The following is a 12,748-nucleotide window of genomic DNA, read 5'->3' on the forward strand; positions in this document are numbered from 1 at the left end:
AACTTAAAAAAGGCAATAAAAATACTGATCTGAGAATGACACCACACCTTGGAGGTGTGCAAAGTTCTCTTTGTACCAAAGCTCCTTTAGAGTTGTTCCACTGGGAGATTTCCCTAAAAACTACAGGAATGAGCCCTCCGTTAAGAATAAAGATAAGTCCAAAGTGCACTTGCATGACCTTGTATTTTAAGAGGCTTCATTCACTCAATTTGGGGATTTATTCCTCCCTTCTGTATTGATAAAAAGTCTCTTTTAGTTCAAATTAAATCGATTTGTATTCATGGTACTATTTCGGAGTTCTCAACTCATAAGGATATTTGCATACTGAAGTGGAGCTGATTTTGTTCTAATTCCACTGATTTTTATTTCACATTTTTTCTAGTTATAAGGAGTAAAAACTTCTTTAGATCAGGAGATCATTATAGAGAGAAAGGATCTTAATATTCTCCTTCTGTTTCCTACCTGCGGTGTGGTGGGAAGATGAAAGTTAATCTCCAGCCACTCCACTGGGAAGAGTCACTGAAGCATCATTTGTGTCTGTGAGCCCCACCTGAAACAGTAGGTGACGCATCAGATTCCTTCACTTAGTGAAATTTTCCTAATTAGTTTTAGTTTTGTGCATATTTATTTGGTAGCATCTAAATGTGCATGGCTTGGTCTGCACAGGGCATGGAGATAAACAACAGTACAGCCAAATCTGCTGTGGTGTCCCTGATTCTGCATTCACGTCCCGTTCTGTGCTGTTGGTGTTTGTGCTGAGGGGGGTATTTGAGAAACTGCATCTTTCTCTGAGCGGCAGAAAGGCCACAGAAAACCTGCCGAGGCTTTTCTTCTGATAACCTCTAGGTGAGCAGTGGTGTTCTGGAGATAGGGCAGGCTCGGAACCTGAGCCCTTCACACGCTGTCAGCCCTCAGGACTTGCAGCTTCCACTGTTCAGACAGGATTTTCTGAAAATATCAGGCAGTCGTCGTCTTTGTTATCTTGTGTGGCGAGGCAGGAGGGGTTTTACTCATTTTGCTGTGCTTTCTGTGTGTGCTTATAGTAACTGGAAAAAATTGTGGGCCTCAGTAAATCCTTTTCTGAGTCAAAACACTAATCCTGGCCTCAGTTATAGATATATAATTTCACAACCTGTAATGTCAGAGTATGAAAAAATTATGCAGGAAATGAAGGACTTCTTTTGTTCAAGTGTCTGTTCTGACCCCAGGGCCCACCATAACTACGGGAGACAAAGACAACTGTCTGTCTCTATATAAATATGTCTTTTGTTTATATGTATTAACTTACAGAGTTAAATTTATATGTATATATCTGTAATGATTATGCACAAAGTAGAACTCCCAAATGCTTTTTTTTCCACTTAGAAGGACGACTCACATTTTCCTGAAAAGTAAACTTACTTAAGCGATAAAATCTATACTTATCCTGAATTTGGAAAAAATTGAGGAATATGCAAGAACTGAAGATTTGCCTTGCTGCTTCTTCCTAAACCCCACTGATAGGTACGATACTAGATGAAAAAATAGTAGAGTGACCTCCATTTTCCTCAAATGCCTGCGCTTAGATTGCACTGATGCTTGCCCTCAATTAATGAACTCTTTAGGGATTATGCAAAAATCAAACTCCATAGTCCTCCACTTCTGCCCCCCTCTGCACATCCTAATCCCAGTTTTAGCTACAGTCAGATTGGCCACATTTACCCATGAACAACAGATAACGAGACCCCTGTGATACCAGCTCCCATAGTAACTCTTGAAGGCTTCTGGCATTCCAGCACCCATCAAGTTCTTCTATTGCCCTTATACCTTGACCCCAACCCTAAACTAGTTTTTCAGACAGCATTTAGATTTTTTATTTCTTTTCCTTTCAAAGTTGCAGCCAGTTGGGTCAAACACACTGTTTTGTCCCCCAGGTGAATACAGCCTTTTTTAGTGATTCGGTCCACTGAATGCAGTGAAGCTGACCCACATTGGTAGGACTGTGCTCACCTGCAGTTTTCCAGCCCCCCAGAGGACACTTCTGTTTCTCGTGCAGGCTCTTCTTGGTGCTGCTCTGGATTAATGAAGATGCATCTCCAGCACCGAGTGTGCTGCCAGCCTGGAGGAGCCCATGGGGAAAGGGAACAGCTCAGGGACAAACTGTCCAAAGAGCATTTTATAGTGGCCGTATAGATTTGTCCCTAGTGCTGTGATGCTGGACTTGTGAAAGTGTCAGAAAGTTGTTCAAGACTTCTGTTGAGTTTGGCATGTCAAACTGCCTTCCAGAAAATATATACTGGTAAGCAAATGCCAGTAAAATCACCGATGCGGGATGCGTTCACATGTGTGGGAGGAGGAATGCAACCTCAGTATCTCTAGAGTATCACTGTTTTTGCAATTTTGTCCATCTGTGCCATTTAGCTGTTCTTTGGGTTTGGGGTTTTTTTACCCTGTTTATGTTTTACTGTCTCCTTATTTGATTTTTTTGGTCTCTTTAGTACTTGTGAGTTACCTTTGTCAATTAATTGGTGTATAAAATATTAAGGAAAAAATTCAAGAAGGTGGATACAGGCACAGATACTCTCTATTATAAGAAAAGGGTGGTGTGAGAACAGGGTTGTGCCTGTTTGGCTTAAATAACATCTCCATATTTCTGTAAAATTATTATGTAGACAGGCTAAATATTGGTTTTGGAGCTGATAGACATACAGATTAGGCTTTCCACAATGCATTGTCTCAGCCAGCAACAACAGCATCAAATTCCCCAGGCATTCGAATTATTTGTCAGCCCAGGGGCTGACAAGAGAGCTCTGTGGTGAAAAGTGTGCCCTTCTCCCAGGGCCCTTTTCACAGCAAGTGAAACCATTCAGCACGGCATGTGGATCTGGGAGGGCTGTGTCCTCTGGGGAATAAGGAGTAGGGCTTTGGCAACAAGCTTCTGATTGCGGATTTCTGTGCTGATTCGTTCTGAAGGTCATTGTTGATGGGAAGCTCTTGATTAGGATTTTATTTTGTCTTTTTAAAACTTTTTTAAAAAAATAGTATTTTATACTTTTAGGAAGTTAATGTGGTTTTTTTTATCAAGACAGTTATCTCAGTCTGCGTCTCTTGGGAGCTGATTTTTCTCCTCTTGTACTTCAGTTTTGTCCTTGACTCTTCCTTCAGTTTGGGTTCTATCACTAGATTTTGCATAGAATCTGTATTTTGTATCCAGTAAGGCCTGTCCATGTTTGCTTTATTTTCTACTAGCAAATGCCCTTTTTCTAATTGCTTTTGTGATTAAATGAAAACTATTACCTGAGCAGTTCTGATGTGAGCAGAGATTTCTGTGAATCTTACAGACCTAAACTAGCGTGTGGTTCAAAAAACAAGCTGACATGTCTCTTTTGGGACTATCAGTGTAGATACTTCTTGTTACTTAGGTCCGTCTTGAAGAAGCCCTCAGCAAAGATTGTTGGACATTGTGGTGTTATGAAGATCTCTGGTCTCAGGAGGCTGCATAGGATGGGACAAGAAAGTGTATGTGGAAGTTGCTACAAAATGATGCTTACAGTGAGCTGATAGTTATGGGCTGTTCATTACACTGCCAACTTCTAGTGTCCATCAGAGCCCTCCAAGGACATTATTAAAGGGGAAGAGAAGCTGGAGCTGCTTCTCTTGGCAGAGGAAATAAATTCCCATGACTTTTGTCAGATAAACCCATTTTAAATGTGAAACTTACTGTTTGGTTAGCTTCCCATACTCTTGCCAACTTCAATATATGTTAAATTTTTTTACTCCAGGTGTGTCCAAGGGGTGTGCGAATGCACTCTGCCACTCCTTAGGAAATAATCTTTTATTTTCGTTCCTTCTGAGGCTGCACGTTGTGTGTCAAAAATAACAGTTTGATGGTACAGAGCAGTGTGATGTGAAGCAGATTGAAACTTTGTTGACTTAAGTGCTTTCCATAGGAATTCAGGGAACCGCAACCATCCCCAAAAAAACTGTCTTCATAAGCAAGCAAATAAATTTAATTCATCATATTTTTAAAATTGCCATGTTTGTTCTGTTTATGCAAGAAAGTAGAATAAAAAGAAAGGAGCGTTTTTGTTTTACTTTACTGCTAAGCAGACTGTCTGACCTCTGGCTGACAGAAAAAGATGCAATTTCACTGCGAAAGAACTTATTTCATTCAAAAGTGATGAAATGTCATTGCTGGAAAATGCAGAAAAGATTGCATAGGACAGATTCTGGATGGCTTGTGTAGGGCAGTGATCCCAGATGGCCCTCGCCATTTTACAGCATCACAGCAGCGTTCATGGAGGGGAGCAGGAATCTTGACGTCCGTGTCAGCCGCAGATACAACAACTGCATCTGACAGACGGGTCATTCTCTGCAGGCCTGCAGTAGGTCACTGCCATTTTAAAATTCTTGAGGTGATTTGGAATTGCTTAGCGTCCACCACTTGATAGGCTGGCTGGTTATTAAGTTTAGCTGCAGACATGCTTTGATTGAAATATGTCAGCACTGAGTTGTGAACTGCCAAAGTTTGTAGTTGAGATAGATGATCTTGCAATAATCAGTTTTTTGGCCCGGGCACTGACCCCTCTGTGTTTTGAATTGCCTAAGGAGACCCGGCCATTCTCCACAGCCCTTCCAACCACTGCAAAATGCTCTGGCTGTTTACAAGACTTTAGCCCTAGTAAACATTTGGGCTGTGGCCTCTCTGCTTTCTCTTTTAAGGACAACAAAATGAAATAACTGCTTCTCTCCTTTTGTACTTCTGCATGGACAGTGATTAACTCGCTGACTTTTCTGGACTTGTGCTTAATGTATAATAGCAGCTCTCGTGCTGCACAAGTGCAGTTGTTTTGGGCAATTCATGCAAGAATGCTAGAGCAACCTTTTGTAGATGGTACTCTAGGCTGCTTGTCTGCTATCAAAGCTCAATTTGTAATCAAGTTCTTTGTGTCAGAACTGAATCTTGGCTTCTCCAGCTCATGTTGGTTGTCCCACTCTTTTTCCCCTGCATGTGGATTTAGATTTCTTCAGACCCAGTTCTTGTGCCAAAGTTTAAACAGAGAAGAGGACATCACCAGCACACAGGAGACTTGCTCCTCTATCCTGGTAAATGCTTCTGTTTTGAGGAGTGGTTGAGAGGTGATGACCAAACATAGAGTGCAGCTGCAACCCTGGTCTCTTAACTGCCTCTCTTTAACCACTAAGATATCTGAAGAAGAAATATCTAAGCTCTCCAAGTAGATTAAGTAATAATGCTTGCCCTTTTTTTTTTTTCTTCCAAATCTTATTTACTGTGATGATTAAAGCTAAAACCATTGAGAGGACTTGACCTATGAACTGACTCTATTATTGACTAAACCAACCGACTTATTTCTCACAAAGCCAAAATGCAACATTTGCAGATGTTGTGAGTGTTCAAGCAAGCTAGAATGGAAATGGGAAAATGCTTCCTTTCCAGCACTCTTCAGGATCAGAACTGAGCATTTGCTATTCACACTGATCTATAATAGATTATTGGCTTTGGGTGTCTCTCACTAAATGTCCTGTGATTCACCAGTTTTCTTCTTTTGCTGCTCATCAGTTCTCCACACACATGGTTACCATTGCATTCATTCTCTGCAGTTTGAAAAAGCAGAGACTGTTTGTATCTCAGAAAGAAAGAGATACAAGCCTATACAAATTTACAGGAGACAGTGTAATTACATCAATAGAAATCTGAATCAGTTCTTGAATGGACAAGAAACATGTTGCAGTAGTTAAGAAGTGAAGTCCTTAATTCATTATTAAATCCAACTGTGCCATATAAAGGAACAGATTGCTGACATCTAACCAGTAAAATAAACGCCTATTTTTCATGGCATTTGTGGATTGATGCCCCATGACATCTTCTAAAAGTCCAGATCTAGAAGCACATAACCATAAATTGTTCTATTGACACTATTAGTAGCACTTTTACAGATGTAGTTAAACTGCTGCAAATAAAATCTTAATTGCCTAATTTTGTGGAAATTATGGGCCTAGATCCAGGCATCTACATCTGCAGTGTGGTGTTTGGAAAAATGAACTTATAGTTCATTCTGTAGCATTGAGAGTAGTGTGAATTTGAGTGCTCTGCAGTTGTGAAGTCAACAAAGTTAGAAATCATTGAGATTCTTGGGAATGAAGGTTGGAGGAGCCTGGAGAAAAAATGTCTGAAGGAGTGACTGGGGAATAACAGGCTGAGCTTCCCTGGTTTGCTTCTAGTCCCAGCTGAATAGCAGCTTTGCATCCATGGCCATGCCTTTGGGCGCTGATGGTGTATGACTCCTGCTAATGTTGATCAGAGGTAGGGGGAACCTTTTTCTCCCAGATGGATGTCTAGAAACTCATTTACCTGGCCTTTAAGAGGATTTTACAAAGCAATTGTTTTGTCAATTTGTGTCATAGTGATTTCCAATTATTCATAGCTCATTGTACATGGAGATCAACTGCTTCACTTCAGGTAATTAATTATGTTGAAAACGAACACTCACCCTTTTACATGGCTTGCTTTTCCCTTCTTTCTTCCCCTTGTCCCCACTACCTGCTCTTGATCTATACTGCCACATTTTGATGGATTTGCTACGTTTAGCAGCTTTGTGCAGTCCCCTTGCGTGGGGCTCCTCTGAACCCCATATGGACACTCAAAGGTTATATTGGGAATGCTTTCCTTAACACTTAGACCTAAATGTTTTCATTTTCTAGGGCATCCACTAGAATAGTTTTCCCTTGGAGGAGTCTCTGGTTATTTGTGCTTGAAGCAAAAGTTAGTGAGAAGTCTATTGACCCTTTAAGGCACCAATATTCTGCTATTTGCTTGTGGTTCTTTACTTGATAAATTGTTAATTTAGGGTGAAATCATACTCTTTAGTGGCTCCCTGTTCATAAATCACAATCTGACATTTTTTCTCTGGGGAAAGATTGCTGTTTGCAGTATGCTCTGCTACCAGAACAGATGACAATATTAGTTTATCAGGAGAAACCTATATTTTTAAAAACAAATCCTGATGCAATAAATTCCCAGCTGTCTGTATTGCTGCTTGAATGTTTTTATTGCCAGGCCATCTCTGTGATCTTGAGCTCATAAGCTTTTGTATAGAGAGTATGATCAAATGGACAGAAAGGGGAAACCAGTATTTCAATTTGACAGTGGTTTACAATCTGCACAGGTATTGTAGCAGATTACTTACGCTGACGAGAAATCACACGCCACTTTCAATTAAGCAGCATTTAATCAAGAATAAGATTTTACTAAAGCTGGAATCCAGTATTTTCAAGAATCTGTTAAGCTGTTCTTGTTTTTAAATTGCTACCACAAAAATCGAGGCTAGATTTTTAGAGGTGTGTTTAGACCTTGACCCTTCCAGAATTGGAACTTTATGTTGTATATTGATGTATTGCCTTTCTAACTAGCATACAAGGCTCATTGAACTTGTGTGAGGTCCCTACACATGTGACTTGCAATTGCTCTTTGCAGGAAGAGTGAGACAGAGAAATTATAGGGTTTATCCTCTGTCTCTTAGATGACAGAAATGGAAATTTTAATCTCAAGACCTTGTGCTTAACTGCAGAATGTCCATCCTACCTCGCTGCTGCCGAGACAAGAACTAAGAACCTCAGCCTGTGCTTTTTGCTGGGCTGTTGGTGGTGATACATCTGTGTGAAGAGCAATGGAAGAAGCTTCTTTCCCTGCTCCTCCATGCATTATGTTTTCCCCATCTGTGGCTGCGTGGGTTTATCTCTCATCCTCTTGGCTACACCTTGCCAAAATGGCTGGGAGGTTGTGAGTGATGGCTCAGCCCACCCAGCTAGCTGAGATGCAGACGTGTTCCTAGCGAGGTCAGCTGATTTTGAAAGGGAGATGTAATGCACTGACTCTCCTCCATGCTCCCACATGGGCCTGCGCTCCCGTGGGCCACCAAAGTTTGAGCAAGCAGAGAGAGTCTTTGGGATGAAATCCATGAGCATCCCATGGGACCTTGCCACCCATTTCTTCATTGTAAAACAGGAGCAGTGTGAGACACAGTACTCCAAGCTTCATTTTTAGCAGATTTGTGTTCTCTTTTCTCAAACACTGCTTTGGAGAAAATTGGGGAGAAATGACCAAAAAGCAGGAGGAAGGAAGGAGAGCAGTTCTGCTTCTGACACCAGCAACTTCTGTGTCCATTCCTGCCCTTGCTGCCCCCTTCCCTGTCTGCCAGCCAGTCTCAGAGTTCTGTTGCTCATACCTTCCTCCTCTGCCATTATAGATGGTGCTGTTGATGGGCTTGTCTACAAACGTGTCTTCTGTGTGTACATCAGGATAGAGAACACTTGGGTGCGGTGCTCTCCACCTTCCCTGTGCCCTCGGCCTGGGAGAGACAGGGACTCGGCAGCTGCAGCAGCAGTGCTGGGCTCTTCAGTCATGCTAAACACATTTTAAAAAAGTAAAAACCACAGGTTCTTTTGTATTCCAGTAGAGTACTGCTGGCGTAAGAACATTGTTCCCATGGGTCTGGAAATGTCTTTACATCCTTAATGTGTCTTTACCTCAGAGAAAACAGGCATGTGCAATTAATTCTTATATGTATGCTACTTGAGCCTATTTGAAATCATGTGTCTGTATGTGCAAGGTAATTAATCTCCATTCCTTAGAAGTAAGAGAGCCAGGGAGGTTTTTTCCTTTTTGCAGTGGCAGGGTGAGGATTCAAACTTAGGTTTTTTTTCCTCCCAATTCTGCACTGTTTTTTCCAGATCACACTGCCTGAGAAAGCAAAGTCCTCATATAGAGGACCTTCAAGCAATAAAAATGTGAATGATAAAGATGTATTTTAATGATGACCGGTATATAGCACAAATCAAGGAAAATCAAACAGCAATTTCTGATAATTCACTTATTTCTAGAAGAGAAATTGTTTTTCCGAAGGATGCTGTCATGATAAGAGCAATAAAAAATGGTTGCCTATTGAAACTAAGACTCGTGCTCCAGTGCAAGTTGCCTCATGAAAATAGTTTGCAGTATAGTTGATGTGCACTGGGTTTGGTTTTCTCCATGGCTGCCTGTTTAAAGTGTCCCTCAGGATAAGAACTTAAGTGTATAGCTTTAGGGTTTGCAAATTTTATTCACCAGCTAGAACCCTCTTCAGTGTTCAGAAGGAAATACAGGAAAGAGAGAAGGAAGACAAAGTGACAGACTCGTTTCTGTGCAGTATCTTCTTTAATTTTGCTTCCAAAAAATCATTTAGCTCCTCAGAAACAAGGTTAACGTGCCTAGGCAGTTTGATACGATTGCTGTTACTTACCACTCATGATGTAACTCATAAAAATGTCTTGCACCATTTATATGGAGTCTGCTGTACTTGACATAAAAATGTGGAAAGAAGTTGTTTCATGAAGACTGTAGTTTGTTCCCCTGGGAGTCATGAAACTCAGTTTTCCCTGAACGTAATTAATATCTTCTCCATTATGAACTCAAGGAAGGTCCATATAGCCTGAAATGGCAGCAGACTAATCGTCAGAAGAGACACAGGGCTGAGACAATCATATGCTGGGTATTCATTTAGAAAATGAACTTCAGGAAAAATAAGAGACACTAACGTCAAGTTTTGTAGCTGTGCTCTACCACCTATGCAAACAAAAGATGTGACTTTCCCTGACCTACAACGTTTATTTTTCAGTGCAGTGGGTTGTTTCAGCAGCATCACTATCACATTCTGATTGCACACAGGGGGCTAAAATCCTTCCTTGATGCAATGCCCTTCCCTTAGCTAAAGGAGCACCATGGCTGAATTTGGCTCGTGCTTTCTGTGAATTGGGGCTTTTTAAAGGAGATGCAACTATTATAGGAGACATCAGCACAGCATTTCTGCCCCATCTCCCCAAAATATTTTTTCTCAATAATTGTGGACCATGGCATTTATCACCAGGAAGCTGTGCCCATATTTTTGTCAAGTGTGATGCAGGCTGGCCAAAGCCTTCAAGAGCACAGTGTCACTGGTGGCCCACTGGAAGGAGCATGGCCTGCATCAGCTGGGAAATCCAGGAGGGAGCTTTTAACCGTTACCTGTTAGTGAAAAAGGGCAAAGTGACCAAATGGGCCTGATGTGGTTTGCATTCTCTTTGTGTGACAGTGTGGGGTGACAAAACAGTACACGGCCTTTGTGTGAAGCCTGGATTAGCACACTGAAGTGACATTGTAGTTCCAGGGAGGAGATACTGTGTGATCATCTACCAGAAACCTGAGAAGGTTGAACTGTCTTTAATTCTTGGACATTGAAACATGGCCATGGCAGGCAGGCATAGCAGCACAAGGCTATTCTGGATTGAGAGTTTCTGCCAGGATATGGTGAATCTCTGGGGCTTTTTCTTTTATTTCACAGTAGGTCTCTCTCTTGGACTACTTAAGTATCACATTCACTTTCTCAGCAGACAACACAGGGCTAGATGTTCTCCAGGTTTGAGTGCAGTGGAATGGTGCTGTTGCAGTCACTCTGGGGCTCATCTGCTGTCCCTTGAACATGTTCTGCGTATGAGTTTCCACTTCTATCACCATTTCTGCTTGGGGACATTGAACAAAACATTATTTAGTGTTTCATCAAAACGAGTTCTATAAAGAGGTTTCAAACTTGTGTCTGATGTCTTCAATTATTACACTTGACAGTTTTATAAGAGAATCTCTTCTCTATGTTGTTCTGGATGAACCAGTTCAGACTTCTTCAGGGTTCTCATCCTGCTGACATCTCTGTGCAAGCATGTGGGAGTGATGTGATGAGCTAGATGTAGTTAAACCACAGTGGAACACTCCCCCAACCCTGAGAGTCGGTTCAATAACTCCCAATGTATTTACCATTGAAGTGAGAAATCAAGGCCTTTCCTGTGTGTTCCGACCAATCATCTGAAATGTTTTAATCCCATGAAGGGGACTGACCTTTGACTAAGAGTGCTCTGAGGCAAGAACTGGAAAGAGAGAGCCTGTGGTGCGACGTGATCTCTGCTGTCGGAGTTGGGAGCTCATCAGCACACAAAGGGAGCTTTGGGAGGACTGATTTGTGGGGGCAAACCAGGCGGGATGCTGGCATAGAAGTATGTGCTATTCCTCTCATTATAGCTACCTCTCCCTCCTATGAGTTCATTTTCTAGTTGCTACAGGCAATGAACTTGTAAAGTGTCAAAACTTCGATAGGTTGTAGCATCTCAATGTGGCATAGGATACTGAACATTCAGACCTCCCATGAAAGCCAAGGAGAGTTCAGCATGTTTTAATTCTGACTGGCTTCAGAAATTAGGACCAAGTCCTTCATTTACCAGTTATCTGCACTTGTTTGGCATTGACCAAGTCTGCCGGTGTTATCCTATTAGTATAGGTCAACAGCATTAATTGGTTGTCATGCATCTTGCATATTGAGCATGCAAAACGTGGACCGTCTTGCCAAGAATAGAAGCAGAGGCAAATTAAAGAGTGCTTATGTTGGGGTAATCATAAGATGCTTCCAGGTAATTTTAATAAATTAGTTGTTCAAGTCACTCACATAGCACTAAATTAATATGTCTAGAGCAATGTGCTGTATTTTCTATCAATCATTTTTTATTTTTCTTAATTATATTTCCCCTGCTTTAGCTATTGCCTTCTAGCTGTGGAACCGTTATGCTTCAGCTGCAGTAGGTACAAAGATTAGAATACAAACAGTGCATTTAGCTCTCAGCAGGAGACTGAATTTAAAAATGGTTCAGCGAGTGAGTGCACAACAACGTTAAAAGTGGAGAATACTGCAGACTGAGGAGTGGTTCTGAGAATCCTGTTCAGCTAATGCACGAGGAACACACCCAGGGCTAAAGAGTATGCAGAGGGGTAATACAAAAGACAGTCCTGGATACCTAGTGGGCTATTTTAGTGTAGAAAATTGAGGCCACTTGGCTTTTACTAAACATCAGAGCTGAAAATTTTAAATAAAATAGGTTATTTTCAACATAGCACAGTGGTATTATCAGAAGACTTTGCAGCTGAAGAAGCCATGGGAAATGTCACTTGTATATTCAAAGGCCCCTTTTCCCTTTCCCTGCCACCGATATGTCAAGAGCAATTCTAGTGAAGTCCAACGAGTTAGACTGGCAAAGAACCAGTCTAGATTGTCACTTCAGAATATAAGGCCCTGATCCCACAAATCTGTCCTGTCTTCACAGAGAGCTTCTGAGATTCTATGCAAACTTAGAAGTTACCTGCACTGTGCTCTTTACAGAATTATCTTCTCCAGTAACATCTCTCCAAAACTATATATCTCAACATACTTTAGCATGCGAAGATAGGATTGCAGGCTAGAGAAACAGGAGGTTCAGCAGAGAGCGCTGAACAATATTGAATGTACCGACACAGCTTTATTAGCTCTTTCTTACTTCTGGAGACAATGACTTGGCAGGGCACATGTAGAGAGATGTGGAAAAAATCTGGGAATGCAATGCAGAAGCCCTGGCTTACAGCCATGGCTCATCCAAGCCCGCCGTTGGAATACATTTTACTTGGGTGTACTCCAAAGGGAGGGGAATGTCTGATGTGCTTGGGTTTGGGGGAGGGATGTAAAAGCACAAAAATTGCAAAATTGGCACAAATGTGCTGAAGATACGAGTGAACAAATCATTCTTAACTGGCACCAATAAAATCTTTATGATGAAATAGCTATATTTAGATTTCTTCCTGCTTCTCAAAGCCTTTCTGCTTAGTTTTATTTTTTCCCTTTTTCTGAATCTCCGAAATTTTATATGTTTTAATTGGTAATAA

The sequence above is a fragment of the Nesoenas mayeri genome (genome assembly GCF_963082525.1).
Source record: "Nesoenas mayeri genome assembly, chromosome: 12".
Lineage (NCBI taxonomy): Eukaryota > Metazoa > Chordata > Aves > Columbiformes > Columbidae > Nesoenas > Nesoenas mayeri.